Here is a 25,622-nt window from a genome sequence, read left to right on the forward strand (position 1 = left end):
GTAACTCTAGACACTAACTTTTAAATTGTGGATAGAAAAATAAAGACAGACAAAATCTTGCCTGTATCTAGGGTTATATGCTATGATTATAAATTCACTTCAAAGTTTGCTATTCTGTATTACCTTATTTTAAGTTTGATGAATGTAAATTAAGGTTAATACCAAATTATAAATGACATATATTTGACAATAAAATTACTTTATACTTTTTTGGAAAAATAAAAAAGATTGGGTTAGCTACCTAGGGAATGGAGCAGGGACTCACTAGCAATTTTAATCTAAATCCAGTTATTTATATGATATGCTTATTTCCATAATTTTATTTTTTGTATTTCAGGATGAAGTCTTGATTTGACTGTTATTTATCTATTGGCTGATTGCTAGTTTTTATCATTTTCTGTTGAATTTTTGTTTGTTTGTTTTTGTATGCTGTATAGTGGGGTCACATTTCATTATTTTTTCCACGTGAGTATCCCATTATTGCAGCACCATTTTGTTGAATTTTTGCTTGTTCATTTTTACTGGTTTGTTTGTTTTTGGGAAGTGCATGGACTGGGAATTGAACCCGGGTTACCACCGAACTACCCTTACACCCCCATTTTCCATTAAGTTTTGCTCCTCATTTTGAGCAAGTTAAACCTGAATATCTTTTTGCGTACCAATTATCCTCAGGTAATTAAGATGTGCCATACTCACCATGTTCTAAGCACTATACCAAATATTTCACATGAATTATCTCCTTTTCCTTCTCAAAACTGGATTTAAGGTTCAGAGAGATTATGCAATTTTCAGACAGCATTATTTGTTTCACCACTGTATCCTGCCCTCTCCCATCGTCACTGGCAGTAGACCACTGTTCTCTTTCTCCCATGTGAGCTCCACCATCACTGATCTTTAAACACATTTCTATCTTGCTATAACTTTGGAAGTTATCATAAAAAGGGAACTGTGCAACCTGTTTTGGGAAAGAGTCTGCCTATTTGCCACACTGCCAGATGTGCTCTTCTTTTGTATATGGGGGGATTCACTTTTGCCAGGCCCAGGCCCAGCCCCCCCAACCCCTATTCTGTATCAAAGGGTCATCATGACCTTTGACCCCCAGCTCACCATCTGGGCCTGCAGCTCCTAACCTGCCGGATGTCTGGCTCAGAGCCCAGCAGGGGGTTACTTCTCACACTCTGCTGGGACTATCTCTTAGGCAGTGTCACAGCAGCACCTGGCCTTTGGAACTGTAGAAGCAGCCAAAGCACTGCAGCCTGGGGTGCAAAGAGGTGGAGACTGGAAATAATGTGATCCTTGCTCCATAAAAGATGGGAGGTTGAGTGTGTGGAGGAGGATAGAGAATAAATTAAATCTAAGAGGAATAATAACTGTGCAGGGTACTGAACAACCAGTCTATACACACAATTTACTTTTCAAGGGAGCTGTGGAAATTGCATGCATACCCACCCACACATATGGAGTTTTCCTTTTAAAGCTGCATTTGCAGCAAGAATCTTAATTATAAAAAGGAGAGGCTTAAAAGCAAGAGATGTGAGTTTAGAAGAATAACAGAGGTGTTAGGATGTTGAGGATTCCATTGAATTGTTTAGGATTTCTTTTTCTTATTTGCTGTATTCTTTTTAGCCATTTCTTTGTTATTTGCACTCAATTGCGAAGTCCCACTTGAGAAATTTCTTGGATGCAGGTTTTAAAGCCCTGCGTTCAGTGCCTGCAGGGCACATGGGAAGGGGTGTCTCTTCTATGTGTTCTCAAATTCTGCTTATCCGTGGCCTTCATTTCTCCCGTTGGGCTGGTGTTCAACCTTGATCTCCAAGGTTGCTAATACACTGCAGAGATCAAAGCCCCCCGGAAACCTGAGCTCTTAACCCAGAGCAGGTCCTGGGAGCCGACTCCTTCACCAGTGTCACACGCTTGCCACAGGGCGAAGACGGCACAAAGCTGGCGTTAAGGTTTGTTGCTTCTACATCAATAGACAATGAACTCTTCCTAACCTATCCTTTCGCTTTCCACTTTTCCAAAGTCTTTATGAAAGCTGAATTTATATATCACTCTCTGTGTGAAAAAAAAAATAACAAAAAGCCCCAACTACATCTTTTAAATTCTTGTTTTAGTAACAGCAGCTCTCCAGATTTACACACACATGGAAGTAAAAAGTGGAGAAGAAACCATTTCTCCCAAGGATGATTTCATTTACTAAAATTATTTCTGGGAGGCAGATGATCCGGAGTAAAACATTTGAAGGGTTCTGTGATGACAATTGATCATTTGCGATGAGCCCCGTCTCTCTCTGGTCCAAATTTCATGTCATTACTCAGTTGATTTCCACATCAGATCAGACATGGAGTGTTTAAACTAAAGCATCCAGGAGAGTTTATTTTCCACATGGGCCCTGAGCAGGGAGAGCCTAAAGCTCCTCCATACCTAGGCGCTCCGAGGGAATTCAGAAGCCACCAGAGCAGAACAGCACTGCGTTTCCAAGGAAGAGTCAGCTGCAGGAAACCTGTAGGCAGGGCACTTCCAGGACAGTATAACCCAGCCATTCTCCCCTATCAATAAACATACAAAAGTTGCACGTCCTGACTCAGACCAGAAGCCGGGACAAGAACAACATAGAATCCCAAGGAGGAGACAGCGTGTGCGCCTTCTTCCTGAAGGAGCAGCTGCGGTTTTCTTCTTGTCTGCAGGTAGCTCGCTCTGTAAACCTGGAGGAAGCAGGAGGCCCCTGGCTCCATCAGGCGTGTCTGCAGGGCGAGCCGGGTGGCCGGTCTGAAGTCTTTTTGCATGAGGGGCTGAGGAGTGACAGCGCTTACCCTACAGGAAGAGTCGTGAGGAGGGAGCGAGCATGATCTAGAAGCACTGGGGGTGCGGGGTGGGGGTGGAGCAGCGCTTGCCACTCAGATGGGCGCCTGCTCCAGGACTGAGCTGGGGCGGGCGGGCGCGGCGGAGCAGGACCCCGAGGGGAGCCGAGCTGTGCCCTGCTCTGCCGCAGACCGCACAGCCCCGGGCCTCCCCAGGCTCCTAAGCCTCTGTGGTGGTCCCGGGGTGGGGGTGGGGGCAGCAGAAGCAGGTGGGACTGGGGGTCCCTGAGATGACTGGATAATCGGAGGGTCTGGAGAAGACAGGATGGGGCCATCAACTGACCCGAAGGGGGGCTCCCTGGGACAATGGCACGCCCCAGTGACGCCCTCTCCTGGGAATCTACAGATGAAATGTTTGCTTCCCTTATGAAATGTTTTTTGGTACACTATGGGCTGAATACCTGATAATCTAGGAATCACCAGCTGTCCAATAAGCTCTGCTTCCTCAGTTTCAGGGAGAGGAGTCAGGGCGAGGACCACAGGACAACCCCCTGTGAGGAACTCCGGCCGTCCTGGGCTGTGCTGACCTCCTGCTCTTTCCGGAAGGGCTAGATTAGTGAAGACGGAGCCAGCAGAACCCCCCCAGGGCCGTGGCAGGGGGTGAGGGGTGAGGAATCAGCCAAACAGCAGGATGACACTAAGGAAGGTGTCTGCCTGATGCCAGGTGCGGGCCGGAGCCAACACTCGAAACCCAAGGGGCCAGTGGAGGGTTCCCACACGGAGCGGGAACAAGGATGTGGAGAGAAACCGGGGCAGAGAAACCAGGAGAGGGACGAAAAATTCACACCTCTTGTAGATACTCCATTCTGGTCTTCTTCCTTGTGTCCAGTGCATTCAAAGGGCAGGAAACAAAATCGACAGGTTTCAGGATAACGTGTTTTTAAGACAGTGATGTCAAAGCATGTATTTATCGTTGGTTCTCACCATTGAATGTGCAAGGCAGTGGTCCTTCTTGCACTTTTCACTCCCTTGAGAAAACGTCATGCATTGGGCATGGAGGGGACCCTGGAGGTGGCTGGGAGGTGGAGGCTCAAGGGTGCGTTGTCATGCGGGTTTCACACCTGCATATCCTCTAAAACCGGACAGAGATTTTCAAAAGATGTCTCATGTAATCCATTAGCCCTGAAAAACTGTCAACTAAGTAACCGAAATGAGCAAAGTTTTTGAATTTATATTTGCCCTTCTTTTTTTTGCATGGGCGGGCACTGGGAATCAAACCCCGGTCTCTGGCATGGCAGGCAAGAGCTCTGCCAGCTGAGCCACCATGGCCTGCGCACATTTGCTTTTTTTAACACACGCTCTTCTAGGCCACAGGCTTTCCTTAAACAATTGGTCCATCTAGAGTCAGAAAGTTTTAACCTTTGCAGAATACGTGAAAGCCTATAAAACTTGACAGCTCCCCTTGTTTTCCTCCCTGACTTTTCCACAAAACTTGAAAATAGATTATTACACATCTAAGATACATAAACCATGGAACTGTGTAAAATAGAATTATTCTATTTCCATTGATTTTCTGCAGATATTTATCACACAGCCTCTCTGTACAGGAATGAAAAAGACAAACATGCACCAGTCGGAAGTATTTACAGTCTATGGAAAAGACAGAGCAGGGCGCAGGTCTAGGTACTAACAGGGGAGAGCGCGTTTGGCTGCTTTAGATGGAGTGATGGGAAAGCATGTCTGAGGAGGTGACCTTGAAGCTCTGGCTTGAAGGTCAGGAAGGGATTCAGGCGATTGTGCAGGCAGGAGAAGCGTGTCCCAGCAGACAGGTCGGCAGGCGCAAAGCTGCGAGGTGAGAAGGGCCTTGGTTTGCTCGAAGGACTGAAGCAGACGGAGCGAGGCGGCGGGAAGTGGGGTCGGAGGGACATCAGGAGCCTTGAAGGTGGCGACAAGGGCTGTGGATTTTTCTAGGAATCTGATAGGAAGTCGCTGAAGGCTGTTACGCTGGGAAGAAATACAGGACCTGATAGATGTTTGAGAAGACTGGCTCTAGTAGCCTGGATTTGAGGGGAAGCTGGAGGGAGAGTTAGGAAGCTGTTAGAAAATTCCAGGGGAGGAAAGATGGTGTGGATTAGAAAATCAGGACTGCATGGTGGGGAGGGGCAGGGGGGCCTGCTGGCCAGTGAGGCCAAAGGCAGAACTCAACAGGGTTTGGCTCCATAGCTGGGCGCAGGCGCTTTTGTTTACTGAGGTGGGGAAGACAGGGATGGAAAAGGGTAGGGTTTGAACCCAGCATTTGGTTTCTGATTTTTTTCTTTCTCTTTTTCAGTCTGCATACCTACATATACTTTCACAGCAGGGAGTATACACACACACACACACACACACACACACACACACACACATACACATTATATATCATGCAACAAGTATATTAATAATATAAAAAAAATGAGAGTTACGATGATAACTTTTGTCAAGAATCCACCGCAGAGGCCAGGCATATCCCGCCAATGCTTCATATACTCTATCTCATTTACCCCTCACTATAAACCTATGAAGTTGTCTCCAATTTTCCCATGAGGAAACCAAAGCCCAGAGAGTATAAGTTGCTTGCTCCAAGTTCCATTATCTATCTCTCTGTTGGGATTTGAAAGCAAGCAGCCTAACTCAAAAATCGACACAGTTTTCCACTGAATTTAAGTGGTTTGAAATGTTCTATTAATCAGGGTTCTCCACAGAAATAAAACTAACAGGACAGAAAAAATACGAATTTATTATAGGAATTGGCTCACAAACTGTGGGGCAAGTCTGAATTTTGTAGGGCAGGTCACGAGCTGGAAACTTCCATAAAGGTGAAATTGAATTCCCCTGGGAAGTTGACTGGCTGAAGTAGAGGCAGAGATTCTCTTTCCTGATTTTTGAAATCCTCAATTCTAGCATTTAAGACCTCTGACTGAGTGAGGAAACCCCCCACTTGGCTGAGGGCAATTTCTTGTGTTGATCATAGATGCAATCAACTGATTAATAGTGTAAAGCCATTTACAAAATATCCTCATAGTACCAATGGGCCCAGTGCTTGCTTGACCAAACCACTGGATAACATAACATAGTTAGTTTTACACATGAAATTGAGGATCAAAATTTTGCATTTCTTTTTTGACTGTTTTTATGACACATTCAAATATTTCTCTGAAGAGAAATGTGTTCCCTTCTCATTGTCATGTGGGAGTTTTGGTGGTTTTTCTTCACCATCTGTTGTGTGACTAGCTGATCATCAGCAGATCCAAGTTTCCAAATATTTCTAGAAGCCCCCTAGGCTGATTTCAAACAAGCCACCACAGAGCCAAGAAAGCAGAGCGTACTGAGTTGCCAAATCCATAATGTTTGATGGTTTTTGGATAGGTTTCTGCATGTAGTTTCTACTAATGCAAAAGGCAGTTAGATGTGTGAGTTTCCCCTGCAACTGAGCAAACCCTTTTGATTTTAGATTAAGAATGATTCTTTGTATACCAAGAAATTGAACATTTGGACTTTGTAGATTACTGATCATGTCCAATGCCACTTTTTTACTGCAGGCTGTTCTGCAATCCACCCCTGGCCACCGGGGTGGGCAGGTCTTATAATTGAATTGCAACATCCAAAATACAAGTTCAAATCTAACCCCTGGACTTGTGAATGTGGCCTTATTTGGAAACAGGGTCTTTGAAGATGTGATGAGTTAAGATCAGGGTAGCCTAGATCAGGGTGGCCCTTACCCAGTATGATGGGTGTCCTTATGAGAAAGAGTATTTGGATATGGTCACAGACAGACACAGGGGAGAAAGCCTCGTGAAGCTGCTGGAGGCAGAGATGGGAGTGATGCATCCACAAGCCAAGGAAAGCCAAGGGTGCTGGTGCCACCAGAAGCTGGAAGACACGGTGTGACCTTGTCCATGGCTTGATTTCAGGCTTTGGCTTCCAGAACCAAAAGACAATCCCTTTCTGTTACTGTAAGCCCACTGGCCTGTGGTACTTTGTCATGGCAGCCCCAGGAAACAAGGGCTGTGGGGAAGGGGGGTCTCCTGTGGGCATGGCTCCAGGTGCTGAGCTCTTGGCCGAGTGGTCTGTCTGGGTACTGTGCACCGAGTGGTCTGTCTGGGTACTGTGCAGCAGACTTTACACCCAGGGTCTCTGCCCTCACACCTGACTCCACTGAGGCCAGACCCCTGCCTATCCCGACTGCCCCGGGGTCCTTCTGAGACTCACCTTTCAGGCACTCAAGGGCCCAAGCAGTTTTCTAGCAAAGCCACAGAGGGTCTCTTCCTCAGACACTCGATAGACTTCTGGTCTTCCCCTCACTCCTTCACTCCTCTAACTTCCGTAAAATATCCAGCAAGGTTTTGCTTCCTCTTTCGTCAACCACGCTTTTGTTCCTTTCCACATTATTTTATATAATTTAAAGCTACAATTTCTATTTTGTTATTAAAAATAGTCATGGTAGAAAATTAAGATGCTATACCAAAATAAAAATTTAAAAATCACCCACATTCCACAACTCAGATGTAAGCATGGTTGAAATGTATTTCCTTCAAGTTGTAAATGTATATTCATTTTGTATTGCTATTTTTATCCTATTTTAAACCTTAATACAACATCATCACAATTCTCTCATGTTGTTACCTATTAGTCAAGCAAAAACATTTTAAAATATCTGTAATATTCTAGGATATGGCTATATAATAATATTTCTTAATGCTTGCCATTTATATGTGCACACAGGAAGATTGAACTACATCAAAATATATAATGAAACCAGCACAATATTTATTTTTTTATATTCATCTAAAGGCCAAGGCAGATAGCTCTCCTCCATGTGGTGTTTCAGAGATCCAGGCACCTCTTAGAGTTGTATTTCCATCATCTTGAGAATCTTGTCCTTAGCTGTGTTATCTGGGGGCATGTTATAAGATGAAACTCTAGCATATTTATTATAATTCACCAATTTCCATTGTAAATTTGGACTGATCCATTCCTTCCCCATTTATAATATTCTGTTAATTAATATGTTCTCATACGTCATATAGTAGGATTCCAGAGCAGTCCATTCTGTCTGTTGATTCTTTTGCACCGCCATCATTCTGGTATTCTATTATATATATTTATTATTTTTCTATTTAAGAAGTTGTGAATTCACAGGACAATCATGCATACAATACAGTATTTCCATATACCACCTTATTACTAACACCTTGAATTGGTGTGGCACATACCTTATATTACATTTTAATATTTTGGGGGGTAATTTTCCAAACCGGAAATCTTGCATGTTAATGCAGCAGTATTTTGCTACTCCCCCGTCATTTGGAAGAACTGTCAAATGACTGAGGAAATAACTTGAAGGAGTTTGCAAATTTGTGTTATTCTCTAAATTTCTTACACATGAATCTGTCTCATTTCCTTGTCCGGGATCCTCTAGAGGGGAGACTGGATGTTCTCCACAATATTCTGGGGAAATCTAGGCAAGATGTGGGGCCTTGCTAGCTGGGCAGCTCCCCTGAGGATCTGCAGGGATATGTATCACCAACAGGGCTGGCAGATTCAGATCTTTCCTTCCAAAGAGAAAAACTAAGCTCACTGTGTTGTAATTTTATTCAGCAGCTTTCTACCGCTCTAGGGTTTCCCGATAATTAGATGTCATCTGGACAAAACGGTATGCACTTCTAAGCAAGCCTAGGGAACAAACACAGACTACATAGAAGTTAAAATTTAAATTGACCTAAGAATTAAAGCCTCAAACCATGAAAACAGATCTTCAATTTTGCATTGTAAAGTCCAGGAAATGTATTTCCTCCCATCTCACTCTTTACTGTTCTTTGTTTCTTCCTTGTGGTGAGTAGGATAACGATGCCTCTTTGGGGCGGCAGTCTTAACTGGATGGATTCTGGGCAGCACCAGCCAGGTGACCCTACACCATCGCCATCATTCTGTCGCTCTCCCACTCACAGGCTGCTAGGATGTCCTTCATTTCTTGCTCCACTGATTTACACATTTGTAAATGTGTAACTGTATAGCTGGGAGTCAACACAGACTAAGGAACAAAATAATGGTAATCTTTTAAATGGCCAGCAGGCAAGTGTCCAGAAACCTGTTACCTGAAACAGCCCAGTGACAACGGAAACGCTGATGTTGGAAGATAACGAGTCGCAAAGCTAGATGAGAACACCAGGTCGTCAGTGCTTAAATATTTCATATTGTCTTCAAGTTGTATTACTCAGCTCTGCAATGGTATATTTGCACAAAAAAGTGCTAAGTGGCTTTTAGAGACTGTATCATTAAGCAAGACCCAATAGAACGGACCTTAGTGACAAACAGCTGTATCAGTAATTGCATTAGAAAGGGGCTTCGTGTGTCACTCATAGCCACAGTGAACTACCGAGTCTATTTTCTCTTTTCTGCACCTAAGAAAACAGTCACATTTATATAGTTCTTTGGGCTTGTAAAATGCTTTCATATATATATATTCCATTTATCAAGACCCATTCTGCATCATACACTCCACTGTGTAAATCTCATTCATTTAATCTTTGCAAGAGTATCAGAACATGACTTTCCAATCAGCCATTTTAAACAGACGAAGGATCAGAAGTTAGAGGTTAGATAATTTCTTCCTGGTGCTAAGAAACTAGATTGTCCTTCTGAGTTTGGTTACCCTGGCACAGCACTTCTCATAGACTTCAGAGACTATTCTGAAAGAGTTTCTTGATGAACCAATTTTCCCAGTGTTAGATCTTATCTGAGATCTCCTTTTGTATCCTCACCTGTGTCCTCCCCATCTTCACATCTTTTATGGATGCAGCCACAGGAAGGAGTTGAGTACGGACCTGCAGGTGCAGCCCAAAGCTCTTCACCAGCTGGAAAGATCAGATAGGAGGAGCTGAGGCAAAATTCAGGATGTCGGGGTCTGACGAAATGCATTAAAATACTTTGGACTTGGAGAGATGCAGGGAAATGTCCATTCCCCTCTTATGGCATTGGGTTAGAAGTTATGCAATTAGTCTTTGCAATATAAAATAAGGAATGTGTTTCTGCCCTTTTGCACCAGGACTTAAAGGAAGGAAAAGGCTTCCATTCATTCTTGCCCTCATCTGAAGTAGCCACAGTGCAAGCCTGGCTTTCAGGTCAGAGTATAGCATGTTCACAGAATCTTTTTTTTTTTCTTTCAGCAGTGTGACGTTATAGTGATTCCTATTTTTAAGAGCATTAAACCAAATATATGGAAAGCAATTTAGATCATGCCTGGTACGTAGTCGGCACTTGAGGAAGGACCACTGTTTGCCATTTTCACACACTCTTCAATTTTTCTCACTTTGAGTCCCAGCAGCTTCTTTGAAGTAACCGAAATGAAAGTAGAATCCATCATTATACTATTTCAACACCAATATAGGATAATTCCATTGAAAAGATTTTATTTTTCTTAATAAAACCATTACAACTAGATTAATTCTCTTTACACCTTTCAACTAAGGGTTGTAGAAAGCAGTTTATATGAATATATATGAAATGTGTTCAAATACTTTGAATAAACTGCAGTCACAACATTTTACATTTTTCAAACGTTTATATACTGCTCATTTTAGAGAATTTATAAATTTTAAATGAATATTTCTGTATAGTTATCATTTGCAATAAAATAATTTTAAGTGCAGGCCTGAGCTGGAAACTTGGTTAGAGCCTTAGTAGCCATGGGAAGTAGGGAAGCAACTTAATTGCCCTGGACCTCAGTTTTCTGGTTTTTAAAATGGGGAAAAATAATACTAATGATGATGATGATAATGATAATGATGATTTCTGCATGGTTTTGTTAGGACTAAACTAGATAGGGTACAGGTACAGAATAGGCATAGAGAGTTGTGAGCTGTAAATTATTTTTATTATTTAAAAAGAGGGACTGTGGCTTTTCATGGGGTCCTTGGTTTCAGAGTTGTGCTGTCATCAATCTTGTCTGTCTATGCCTCAGGACCTCTGGGTCCCTCCACAACCCGACCGGTCCCCAGACAGGGATGAGGACTGAGGACTGTGCCCTGGAGGACCCTGCCCCACCCCTGTGGGTGCAGCCTGGCTGTATACAGGCATCCCCCTGTTCATGACAGGTTCTTCTTCCCTGGCTTCTGACACCTGACCTGTATCTCCCAGTTGTTTAATGAGCAGTTGTTACTCAGTGTCTCAAACCCACTCTAAATTCAACCTGTCCCAAATCCACCTCTTCCAGAAGTTTCTTCTTCCTGATTTTCCCATCTTCATTCTTTCTCACCTTCAAAATCACTCTTGAGCCCCTCTTGTTGCTTAAAGATGACAGTGACAGAGACAGAAGTACCTGATCTCTTGGTGGCAGCCCCATCAGGAGCCGTAGACTTACTTGCATGGTTATTGATCACTATTTGTTGACTTTTTGGTTATTGATCACTATTTGTGGACTTTTTGATGGTTCCTGCATGGCTGCAAGCCCCATGGAGTCTGAGCGTCTGGTCTTCTATCTCTAGAACCTGGCCACAGACTCCCTAATGGTTGACACACAACAAATACGGATTGACTATTGATCTGCTCTCCATGACATTTATGTTTTCTGTCCCACCCTGATATCACAATTCCCAACAATATCTTCTTTTGAAAAATCCTCCTGTAAGAAGACCTGGAATCATTAGACACATGAATTTGAATTCAGGATCTGCCACTTACTAACCGTGTACCCTCAGGGATTCTTTGAATCTTGATTTTCTTATTTCTCAAATGGAAATGATAAAACACAGCCCATAGGGTTGTGTAGAGGATTAAAGGAAATAATATACTTAAAGGGCTTAGTCAGTGCCTGATACACAATGAATTTCCCGTGTGTTTTGGCTAGAGGGGAACAGGAACTAAAGGTCAGAAAAGACAAATTTCTTCCTAAAATTGCATTATCTGTACTCTGAACTGCAGTTCTTTCAACTCTCCTTTAAATCTAACTGCCTGCATTTCATTCCTTCAGGACTTTACTCTCTGTTTAAAATTACCTGCTACTCTGATAACTAATAATATCTGCTAATGACTAGTTTCTTTTGGGCTTAATGTGTTACCTCTCTGGAAATATTTTTCATTTTAACAAACCTCTCCCCAAAATGAACCAAAAAAATGGTTCTAAAGATGAGACATTCAAGCACCATGGCAGGCAGGCTGATAGGTTTTCTCCCATAGCCCTGTCCATGACCCCATCCATCAAGTTGAGGTTCACAAAAGCTTCCCAGATGAGCCTGGAGGTAAGACTGAAGGTGCCAGTGGAGGTACCCCGATACTCTGAGTCTCTGAAATTGTCCTTGAACTGCCCGTTCAACTCTGACCTTAGCTGTTCTGCCTTGTTCCATCCTGGTACCTCTGTCCCTCTAGAACTAAATCCTTCTCTTCTCTTTCTAGTCTTCCTCCAAGAGCCTGGCACTCTTGCCCCAACCCCCAGAAGCCCTTCTGTGCTTCCTCTCTGTTCTGACAGATTTCCCTCCATGCCAGCTCTCTCCGCTAGCCTTCTCCTGAAGCCCATCCATGTTGGAACTACCTGTCCTTGCCTTCTAGTTGCCTTTATAGGCACCTCCTCCACGATGTCAGCTGCTCACTGAGACACTATGTGTGTCCATGTGCTCTGGATGCTGGATTCTACTTGCCTGACTGCCCTGTCTCCTAGAACCTGTTTCTGAAGAGCTGGACCCATCCAAGAAATCATGCTTAGAAACAGCATCTTCCAGCCTGCCCTCACTCAACAAAGATACCTGGATCATTAGCTGTGATCCCAAAGAGAAGAGAAAGAAGGAGATATGTTGTACAGGACAACCCTTTTGAAGCCAATCAAATCATTCTGTATAGAAAGTTATTTAACCCTCCTCCCCGAAAGCTAATATTCATTCAATTCATTGAGTTAAGCATAATTGGAGAGTCATTTTTTGAACACTCTGAATAATTAAGAAAACAAATTACAAAAACAAAAGCACAGTAAACAACCAAACCTCCTTGAATTATAATTTATCCCAAATTCCTGTGGTTATGCCTATTATTAAGCCATCTTTAATATAATTAGAAAAGCTATTACAGTTTATCTGGTATGAATTAGTTCTAATCATGAAAGGATTGTGGAATCTTAGTCACATGATCTTCATCTTAAGGCATATTGTAAAATTATCTGTAAAGTTTCAAAAATCATAACTTGCTTTAATATTGAAAACTTGCTTTAATGTAAAAAATAGATATGCAATAAATAGCAATAAAATAAATATACAATTTATTTATCTCATGATTTATTTATCATGAGATATCACAGATTTATATAATCAAACTTCAAAGTGATAAGTAATCATAATTTCCAAAATATTGAGAGTGACTGGCCTCTGGTTTTGAAAGTGTGGTTTCTGTTATACCACAAGATTAATAACATATATCCCATCTTTCATATTTGGGAGTAATTTGAAATTCTTCAAGCATTTTCTTACCAGCCCACTATTAGAGATTATGATGAATGTCTTGTGCCATAGAACCCAAATCTTTGGTAGGTTTGATAATGCTTAAAATTTCATTTTCCAAATCAAATATCTGTAAAGGAGCTCTTATATACAAATCACAAGTGGAAAAAAGTTTTTTCTAATTGTCTTACACAGTGAGCTAAAAATGCAAAGGTCAGTTTGAGAAGATTTACATCTCACCTCCCCAGTGTGGAGTAACTGGCAGTAGACTTGTTCTCCCTCTGGAATAAAAACAAAAACTGGAAAACCCAACAAAATATGACGACAACTGTTTTTAGACATTGAACAACTGGAAGCTTTGATCTCTGAGACAAAGGATACAAATGATCTGAGCCCTCAATTGTCCCAGATTTCTACCAGGAAGTTCTTTGAGATGCTAGCATAAGAAGGAGAAATCAAAGCAGAATACAACCATCTCCATGAGTTGATTGGCGGGACACTAGAGTTCACAGGGGCTGAGGGAGCTGATTTTCCAGACAGAATACTGAGAGGAGGCAGTCATTTAGAATGGTACTCCATGAAGCTGAGCCATAAACTGAGCATTTGCAGTTGAATTCTGACTAGCCTGAATGAGAAACCTGGTTGGATACCCATGATATACAAAGCCTTGCTTTGGTAGGTAGTAGGGCTAAACTTGCCCTAGCTCGAAGTCTAATCTAGATCTGTGTTAAAGTTCAAAAGAAGCCTCGAGGGGTTCAAGCTGATCCACGAGTAACTTAACAGCCTCTCAAAATAAATATCTAATATTGGTGAAAAGAAAACAACAAAATTCAGATGCTCAGTCTTGTGAAATCTACAATGTCCAGCATTTGATTAAAAAATTACTATACAATGCAAAGAAACTAGAAAATACGTCTCAGAATCAGGACCAAAAGAAGTAAATTGAAACAAATTGGAGATGACAGGAAAAGATGGAATTGGTAGATTTTAAACATTTATATAAATAGACTAAGGATCCAAAATAAAGTATGAGCATCATTAGTCATAAAGAAAATACAAATCAAAACCACAATGAGATACCATACGTAGTTACTAGAATGGCTGAAATTCAATCAGGGAAGCATGAAAAACTTATAGCAAATTTTCATCTATACTTTATTTATTGCCTGACCAAAGTTAAGTTACTATATGCTGATTCTACTATAGCTAAACTTTTTCAATTCCACCAGAAAGTAGGGCTACAGTGAACTTTGCTCATCAGAATATTCTTAAACATAGCCTATGGAAAAGTTTTCTATGAATGTTGGGTCAAAATATATAGTTTAAATAGTTTAAAGAGGAGGTGGTGCAGTAGTTCCGTGCTGGAATTCTTGCCTGCCATGTAGGAAACCTGGGTTCAATTCCCAGCCCATGCACTTCCCAAACAAGAAAACAAACAAACAAAAATCCAAACAAACAAAAAGTCAGCAAATGGTGCTGCAATAAGGGAATACTCACATGGAAAAAGAATGAAATGTCGCCCCAGCCTACAGCATACCAAAAAAAAAAAAAAAGAAAATGTATAGTTTAAGGAAAAGCATTTCTCCTTAAACTCTACAAAATTAGTTTTAGAACTCCCTACAAAGTTATCATCGCAGGCTTTATTATTCTCAGAGAAGACAAACAGCTTCTAACACCACAAAGTTAGTAGAAAAACCATGACTGGAATTTCCAATCAAGAACTCTCTGCTAAATAATGGGAATGAACACTTACCGTTGCCATGTTAAGACATGCTGCAATGTTGAGAAATGCTACATAGCAATTGGCTTCTCTTGTGTGATGGTGAGTTTGCTGTTAAGCCCAGGTTTGCCGGCTCTCCGATACCTATGAGCAGAGCAGAGGGTCGGGGAAAAACAAAAGCCCAACACAAGAAGCCTCCAAAAGCAAGTTTACAGATTGCTTTGAATCTTTCTCAGAGTATATGGGATCATGTAGGTTTCTCCTGCTCAAGATTCCTTGTTCCTGGAGTTTCCCTCCAAGTAGTGATGCTGGCATCGGCTCAGCAAACAGCATAGTTCTGGAAGTCTGGGATTTATTATTTCACACCAAGTTAACTAAAGCAGCAGGTCAGCAGCATCTGCAAACTCTCTTGAGAGATATTTGACGTTAAAATTTCTAGACACAGTGCCAAATTATGCTCTCAAGAGACTGCACCAGTTTGTGCTCCTACTGGTGGCATTATAGAAATAGTCCTCAAAAAGAATAATCTTCAACTCTTGATATTGCTTCTAGAACATGTGCAATCCGACCATTGAAAAATAGCATATTACTTTAAAATGTGCATTTTTTGGTCTCTACAGATGTAAATCTCTGTACATATTTATGATTCATATGTGCTTCTTCTTATAGCACTTGCCTAGTCATGATATCAATTTTTCTATTATAATATTATTTTTACTACTGATTTGCTGAAGCTTCTTTTATATATATATATAAGAATTTTACCTGCCTGAGAATAATAAAACAATAGAATTAACAAATCTAAAAGCTCTTTCTTTGAAAAGATCAGTAAAATTGTCAAACCCTCAAACAGAATGAAAAAGTAAAAGACAAAGAAGATGCAAATAAGCAAAATCAGAAATGAGAGGGGAAATATCACTACTGACCTCACAGGAAAAAAAAAAGGATCATAAGAAGATTCTATGAACAGCTGTTGTGCCAACAAATTAGGCAACCTAGAACAAATGAATAATTCCTAGAAATACACAAACAACCTGTACTAAATCTAGAAGAAGTAGAAGACCTCGAAAGACAAATTACAAGTAAAGAGATTGAAGCAGCTATCAAAAAGCTACCAACAAATAAAAGTTTAGGACCAGATGGCATCACATTCCAAGGGAATTATTACCAATCCTACTCAAACTCTTCCAAAATAAAATTTGAAGAGGAGTGTTCTACTTTGCTAGTTGCTGGAATGCAAATACCAGAAACGGAATGGCTTTTAAAAAGGGGAATTTGATAAGTTGCTAGTTTACAGTTCTAAGGCCAAGAAAATGTCCCAATTAAAACAAGTCTATAGAAATGTCCAATCAAAGATATCTATCCAGGGAAAGATACCTTGACTCAAGAAGGCTGATGAAGTTCAGGGTTTCTCTCTCAAGTGAGACGGCGCATGGCGAACACAGTCAGGACATCTCTTTCATCTGGAAGGGTACATGGCGAACATGGCGGCATCTGCTAGCTTTCTCTCCTGGCTTCCTGTTTCATGAAGCTCCCCGGGAGGCATTTCCCTTCTTTATCTCTAAAGGTCGCTGGCTCGTGGACTCTCTGCTTCATGGTGCTGCAGCATTCTCTGCTCTCTACAAATCTCCTTCATTCTCCAAAATGTTTCCTCTTTTATAGGACCACAGAAATTTACCAAATGGGTGGAGACATGTCGTCACCTAATCCAGTTTAACAACCACTCTTGATTAAATGACATCTCCAGGGAGATGATCTGATTACAGTTTCAAACATACAGTATTGAATAGGAATTATTCTGCTTTATGAAATGGGATTTTGATTAAATCATGGCTTTTCTAGGGTCCATCCATACATCCTTTCAAACCAGTACAAGGAGGTAAAACCATCTAACTCATTCTGTGAGGCCAACATCACACTAACGTCAAAGCCAGTTAAAGATTCTACAAGAAAAAAAAATTACAAACTAATTTCTTTTATGAATATAGAACCAAAATCCCCTAAAAAAAATACTTGCACATTTAATCTGACAGCACATTGAAAGAATTATACACCATGATCAAGAAGTCTCTTTTATTTGAGGTATGCAAGGTTGGTTCAACATCAGAAAATCAATTAATACAGTACATTAATGAAATGAAAGGAAAGCACTACATGTTCATCTTGATTGATGCAGAAAAAAAAAAACATTTGACAAAATTCAGAGTCTTTCCTTGGAAAAAAAACACTTAGAAAATACAAATAGAAGAAAACTTCCTCAACATGATAAAGGACATATATGAAAAACCCACAGCTAATATCACACTCAATGGTGAAAGACTGAAAGTTTTCCCTCTAAGATCTGAAACAAGATAAGGATGCCCACTGTCATCACTATTATTCAACATTGTCCTGGAAGTCCTAGCCAGAGCAATTAGGCAAGAAAAAGAAATAAAATGCATCAAAATTGGAAAGGAGGAAGTAAAAATTTCCCTATTTTCAGATGACATGCTATATTTAGAAAATACTGAAAATTTCACAACAAAGTTACTAGAGCTAATAAATGAATTCAGCAAAGTAGTGGGGTAAGAGATTAACATGCAAAAACCATAGTATTCTTATAAAACTAGTGATGAGCAATCAGAAGAGGAAATCAAGAAAAAGTTTTAATTTATAATAACAATTAGAAGCAAATATCTAGGATAAATCTAATCAAGGATGTAAGGGACTTATACACAGAAAACTACAAAACATTGCTGAAAGAAAGTGAAGAAGACCTAATAAAGGGGAAGATACTCTATGTTCATGAATCACAAGACTAAATTTTATTACGATGTGAATTCTACCCAGAGCAACTATTGATTCAATTCAATCCCAAACAGAATTCCCACAACCTTCTTTGCAGGAATAGAAAAGCCAATCATCATATTTATACGGGAGGGTAACGGATAGGGAATAGCCAAAACCATCTTGAAAAACAAGCATGAAGTTGGAGGACACATAAGTTCCCTATTTTAAAACTTATTACAGGGGGTGCAAGGGTAGTTCAGTGGTGGAATTCTCACCTGCCATGCAGAAGACCTGGGTTTGATTCCCAGCCCTGTATTTCCCAAACAAACAGAGAAACCAACAAAAGCAAACAATTCACTAAATGGCGCTGAAATAACAGGATACTCACATGGAGAAAGAATGAAATGTGACCCCACCAAACAGCATGCAAAAAAAGCTTACTACAAAATTACAGCAATCAAAAACAACTTGGTATTAACACAAAGACAGATAAATGTACCAATGGAACTCAGTGATATTGTCTTATTACTCATAGACAACTATGCTCTTTATTTATTATTTTCAATTCCCTTTCATAAGATTGTAGAGTTTTTTTAGATTAAAAACTTTTTTATTTTGAAATACTTTCAAACTTACAAGACAATTACAAAAATACTACAAATACCATACAGAGAACTCCAATGTATTCTTATTCCCAGAGACCCAGATCCACCAACTTTAGAATTTTGTTACATTTGCCATATCATTATATCTATCCATCTATCTATCTATCTATCTATCTGTCTGTCTGTCTGTCTGTCTGTCTGTCTATCCATCCACCCATCCATCTATCCACGTATATATCAATCCACTTTCTGAATACTTACTATATATATCATGCTTCTTGGGCATTTATCCTGCCATGTACATTTCCTAAGGCCAAGGCTATTCACTTATGTAACCATCTTAAGTGCAGTTATCAAATTCAAGAATTTTAACATTGCTATAAAGCTTACAGTTTATATTCCAATTTTATTATCTCCCAATATGCTGATTTGAAGCTGTTACTACCCCAGAAAAGTCATATTCTTCTAACCCAATATTATGGGGGCAGAGCTATTGTTGGGTGGGACTCTTTGATTAGTTTGTTTCCATTGAGATGTGACCCATTCAATTGTGGGTGGGGCCCTTTGATTAGGTTGCATCCATGGAGATGTGATACCACCCATTCAAGGCAGGTCTTAATCCTTAAAGAGGAAAACATTTTGGAGAAAGCTCAGACACAGACGTTTGGAGATGCAGACAGAAATGGCTCTGGGAGATGCTAAGATAAGAAATGGAATTCAAAGTTTGCCCCAGAGAAGCTAAGAAAGGACCCACAGATGCTTAGAGAGAGAAAGCCACTGGAATCAGAAGCTGAAAGCAATGAACAGGGAGTCACGACCAGCAGATGCCAGCCATGTGCCTTCCCAGGTGACGGAGGTGTTCCAGATACTGGCAGCCTTTCTTCCGAGAAGGTATCCTCTTTTTGGTGCCTTAATTTGGACATTTTCATGACCTTAGAATTGTAACTTGTAGCTTAATAAATCCTCTTTATAAAAGCCAATCCGTTTCTGGTATGTTGCATTCCAGCAGCTTTAGCAAACTGAAACACCCAATGATATCTTTTGGGTCTTTTCTCCTTCCTTATTAGATCCTATCCAGGATCTCACATTGCATTTAATTGTCATTGTCTGTTTAGTTGATATTTCTTTTTTTTAATTGTGGGAACATACACAGCATAAACCTTCCTATCTCAACCACTCTTGAGTATACAATTGGGTAGGATTAATTACATTCACAGTGTTCCAGTACCCTCACCACTTTACATTTCTGAAACTCCCATTTCCCCAAGCAGAAACCCTATACCCATTATACATTAACTCCCCAATCACACTGCCCACTACCCCATCGCACTGCCCACTACACAACAGCAACCTGTACTTTACCTTCTATCTCTATGAGCTTGCATACTTTTATGCCATATTTTCTTTGGGGTTACAATGGGACTTAAATTTGACATCCTAAATCTATAACAATTTCAGTTGCTTTGATACCAAATTGACTTCTATAGATGTAGAAACTATGTTCCTATATTCCCCTGCCTTCCAATTTTATGTAGTTTTCCTCACAAATTACATGCGTATATATTATGAGTCCAAACCACTGGTTTATCATTACATTTTATGCATTTACCTTTTATATCCTGTAGAAAGTAAAAGTGGAGATACAAATAAAAAATGCAATAGTACTGGCATTTATATTTACCCATGTCATTACCCTTACAGGAGATATTTATTTCTTCATACGGTTTTGATCTATTACCTACTAAACTTTCCTTTCAACCTGCAGAACTCCCCTGAGCATTTCTTAAATGGCCATTCTAGTGGTAAAACTCCTCAGTTTTTGTTTATTTGGAAATGTGTTTATCTCTCTAACATTTTTTTTTTGTATGCTGTATGTCAGGAGTCACATTTCATTCTTTTTCCATGTGAATATCCCATTTTCACAGCACTGCTTGTTGAATTTTTGTTCATTTGTTTGTTTGTTTTGATTTTTTGGGGGGGTGCAGGGAGAGCATGGGCTGGGAATCGAACCTGGGTCTCCCACATAACAGGTGAGAATTCTACCACTGAATTACCCTTGCACCCCCTCTCTGCATCATTTTTGAAAGACAGTTTTGCCAGATACAGATTTCTTGGGTGCCAATTTTGGGGGATCTGCTCTGGGGGCCAGCTCTGTGCTGAGCTATTGAAGGGTGGGGGCCATCCAAGGTGTCAGGAAATCTTACCATTTTTAAGGGACCTTTTCATTGGTTCAGCACATACCCCGTACTGTAGTCCTGTAATGCTCTCCAGAGCTTGGAGAAAGGTGTTTCTGTCAATTCTTGCTGGTTGTTCAAAGTTTCTGCAGACAGATGGAGACATGAAGATTCTTACCCTGTGATCTTCAGGATTGTAGACTTTTAAACATTTTCTTAAAGATTTTTTTAATTAGACAATCTCCAATGTAGAAACACATGATTATATTTCAATATAAACACATTTGTATATCTCCTGGCTATAGGTAAGTTAGAAATGTTTGTTGACAAATTGAATAATTCTGGTATCCAATTTCAATTAAAATTAAAATTTAATTAAATTTCAAGGCGAGAGAGAACATTATAATAATCAATAATCAATAATTAAGCTTTGTTAGTTTGAATTAACTCAGTGCTTTACATTTTACAATGATTTTCTTACATGGCACCCTTCTAAGCACAAAGTAGTCTTCTCTGAAAGAAATGTAAATAAGAAAAACAATGAGTATTATTAAAATAAATTACATTGACTACTTTCAATTCTAATAAACCAATATAATTCAAGTTGAAACTAATTTGTACATCGAGGGAAAAATAATATTAATAAAGACAGATGTCAAAATCATGCAGAATTTGTCATTTGGAAATATGCTGCAAAATCCAAATCCAAATGTCATAAACATTCAAGTGACCTTTGTGTTCCAGTCACCAAATGGCCAAATCTGGCTTCTGTTACCATGGAGACACACTTTGATGGAGGGACCTCTGATGAGGTTGAACAGCGTGAATGATTAGGGGGCAGTGTTGTGATAAATGAGATTTATGTCCATGTACCACTCTCTGTAAGAGATTAAGGGTGTGTGTGCTGTGTAGATAGCATTGTTGAAGGAAATATCTCATATCAGCTATGGAGCAAATCAGAAATACTTTAAATTTAAATATTTAAATCAGAAACCATGGGGTTTCTGAATATAAATGTCCAGTGGATGAGAAAAACGTCATTGCAACCGAAGGACAAAAGTTAATTCCAAACAAAATTTACTTGACTGTATTTCTCAATAAATATCATTTTATGTTTTAAGAAATGCTGTGTAATTAAGTCAGCAGACAACTGGCTTACAACTGTCAACACAGATACAACATGCAGAAGGATTTTCTCCTGCAGATGAGAACTATTGGTGGCTGTAAATTCAAACGAATTCAATTTCAGTCACTTATGTTTGTGCCTTCTGTATGGTAGGCACTGTCGTGTACAGTGGGCATACAGAAATAAGAAAGATACCATAACCTTTTCAAGGAGTAATAGGTTCACAAGACTTTTCATTCTGCTTTAATGCTATACCTTAGCCCAAACCAAGATTTCTAGTAAGGACCATTAATATGGAGCATGTTTCCTTAAAAAGGAGGAAAATATTATGCTTGGAGGTGGGTATCAGATAAGTCTTCAAGAAACAGTAATCTCTCAAGATGGGCAAAGAAATGATAAATGTGTGGTGAGGGTCTCACTACAAAAGGCAAGGCTTAAAGTTAGAAAATCAAAAGATGTGCACATAGCAGTTATTAGATGAATGTGGCAGAGCCCAAATCATGAAAGCAGACATGACATAAATGAGATTGGGTCAAAATGGCAGACCAGCACTTGGACCTTCTCTCTCTCCTAATATCCATACTATGAAAAAAGTATATTTTAAAAAATCTACAGATAGCATGGGCGGACAAGGAGAGTTTAATCAATGTGTCAGAAATGTTGAAGAATCCTTGCTATAAGGATTCAGGACTAGGGAGGGATGAAACAAGGAAATCTCAGCTCATCAAACTTGCTGTTAAATTTAGGGTGCTCCCAGCCCAGGAGGGAAGCACAGGGACACAGAGCGCCTTCTGTTGATCATCTCGGTGCCTGCTCAAGAACTGAACTTGAGCTGCAAGATGAACCGGGCCCTTCCTTCTCCTACTAAATAGCGGGCCACAGACCATTTATCCACAGCTAAAGCAGCCACATGTGGGCTGAGCCTGAGCTATAGGCCAGGTCTCAGATCAATACCACACATGGGAGCGAAAGAGAGCCTTCCCTCTCAGGAAGCAAGCTGCTCTGGTGGGAAGGAGATGCAGGTGCACAAATGTTCTTTCCTTATATGTGGGGATGACGTGAATAATCTAAATTTAGAAAATATGTTTAAAGATGTATGTTAAAAATGTAAGGAATGAGTGGTCATTCCCAGAAACCTCAGATGTTTAGGGACACCTGAGTCTCAGAGTTGGAGCTCTGAAGCTATGAAAGTCAGCAGTACCCGATACAGGAACTGTATAAAAAGCTGACAAAGGAAACAGACTTTGAGTAGACATATGAATGAAGCTGATCTGGATAGGCCTAAGGTAAATCAGAATACAGGGTAAAGGATGATATTATCCAAATTTTAAAACTTCAACTTCTGTGTGAGGCCAAAGGGAGAGATGTTTAGTTTGTGCAAAATTTATATTTTGAGTAGCGTATTTCCTAATTGAACTAGTATCGTCAGTTTAGTTGAACACCATAAGTACACGGAATCTTGACTAGGGCATGAAAACTTGTTGGTTTGTCCAGGTTAGTGTGATGCCTCGATATATCCCAGAGTAATTTGGGCAGTGAATAAAAAAGTATTTGCAAAGTCCCCTTGGGGAACTGGGGAGAAAGGAGGAACTATTCAACTTCCCCATTTGGAGAATTTCTGATATTTGCATAAGCATTAGGGATTACCAATTTAATAAGCCAACCCTTGATCTTGGAGCTTGCCCTTATGAAGCTTATTCCTGCAAAGGATAAATTAAACCTACTAATAATTATGCCTAAGAGTCACCCCCAGAGAACATCTTTTGTTACTCAGATGTGGCCCCTCTCTCTAAGCCAACTTGGCAGGTGAACTCAGTGCCTTCACCCCTACATGAGATATGACTCCCAGGGGTGTAAATCTCCTTGGCAACATGGGACAGAACTCCCACGATAAGCCAAGACCCAGAAACATGGGATTGAGAAAGCTTTCTTGACCAAAAGGGGGAAAAGAGAAATGAGACAAAATAAAGTTCCAGTGGTTGAGAGATTTCAGAGTCGAGAGGTTATCCTATATGTAAACAGGATGTAAATATATATATAAAATAGATATCCCGTTTTACTATATGATGTATTGGAGTGGCTGGAGGGAAGTACCTGAAACTGTTGAGCTGTGATCCAGTAGCCTTGATTCTTGAAGATGATTGTATACCAATACAGCTTTACAGTGTGACTGTGTGATTGTGAAAATCTTCTGTCTGATGCTCCTTTTATCCAGGGTATGGCTAGATGACTAAAAAAATATGGATAAAAATTAAATAAATAATAGGGTGTATAAGGGGTAAAATAAATTGGGTAGATTGAAATACTAGTGGTCAGTGAGAGGGAGGGGTAAGGGATATGGAATGTCTGAGTTTTTCTTTTTTTCTTTTCATTTCTTTTTCTGGAGTGATGCGAATGTTCTAAAAATGATCATGGTGATGAATATACAACTACATGATAATATTGTGAGCCACTGATTGAACACTATGGATGGACTAGTGTGTGAAGATTTCTCATTAAAAATATATATATTTTAAATGTAAGGAATTAGGATGGACAAATTCCCAGTGAAAAGGGAAAATAATGATCCATCAATCTAGCAAAAGATAGAAAAGGAAATATCCAAAAAGTAAAGAAAAGTAAACATGCAACAAAATGGCATCAGTAAACCCAAGCCCGACAGGAATAACATCATGCATTAAGTTATTATTATATAATTAAGTTATTATATAAAAGGCAGAGGTGTTCAGGTATATAGTCAGAAGCTAGCTATAAGTTGTTTGCATGACCAGAAATATGACCATAAAAAAGGCGTAAATTAAAAGGGTGAATAAAATATACCTAACAGGAAGAAAAGGCAGGAGTAGTAATAATAACAGCACAACATACAGAATGCAATGTAAAACGTATTATATGGAACAGAAATTAGTTCCTTTAGTGGGAGGAAAACAAATCAAGAATATATCCACTATAAATATATAACTAACAATACATCCTAAGATAAATAAAGCAGAAATAATAAATGATAGAGATTAAAACTTGACACATCCACAATTATGGTGGGAAAATTATCATACGTTTCAGGAAATTCTATATCAAAGAATAGAAAAATTAAGTGAGAGTGTAAATAATTTGAGTAACACAAAAGCTTGCTCTTTAGTTCTAAGTAGAATTTTGACACAATACACAAATATTCTTTTCAAACACACATGGAGCATTAAAAAATAGATTGTGGATTAGGCCAAAAATGGGGTAGTAAATTCCAAGAAACAGCGATCTTACAGGTCAGTTGCTGACTAAAATCCAATGCCACTTCCTAATGACAAAAAGATCATTTTTAGGCTAAAGAGGAAAGCAATGAGAATTATAAGCTATTGAGAAATGAATAAGGATAAGAGCACTATATATCACCCTAGATATAGTCAAGATAAAAGGAGAATTTAATGAAATTGAGAACAAATTATAAATCAGTACACTTAATAAAAAATAGATAATACTTTGGAAAGTCTAATAAACTATAATTTCTGGCAATTCAGTTCAAGAAAATAGGTAGTAACAATCTAGTTCATTGGGGTTTGGTACTCCTGCAAAAGTTCTTTTCATATTAAAATATGGAAAATTTCCAAACTCATACTACATACTAGGGATAGCATAAACCAGATACTAAAACTGATCAATAATTGATAAAAAAATCATTTGAAAGAAAGAAGAAATAAAATTATGGGCCATTTAAACTATGAAACTTGGAACATCATATGCAAAATTTTAGTGGAAAATCCAGCAGTATATTAAATGAATCGTGCTAATCAGGAGTTATATTAGAAATGCAAAGATGTTATATATTAAATGCAACTTTATCAAAATTCTAGCAGGAATTTTTTTGCAGGTATTGACAAGTAGATCCTAAAAATTACATGGAAATTCAAAACACCTAGTATAACCAAAACAACTTTGAAAAAGAATAAAGTTGAAGGACTTTAAGGTCCTA

The sequence above is a fragment of the Tamandua tetradactyla genome, chromosome 1 (assembly GCF_023851605.1).
Source record: "Tamandua tetradactyla isolate mTamTet1 chromosome 1, mTamTet1.pri, whole genome shotgun sequence".
Taxonomy (NCBI): Eukaryota; Metazoa; Chordata; class Mammalia; order Pilosa; family Myrmecophagidae; genus Tamandua; species Tamandua tetradactyla.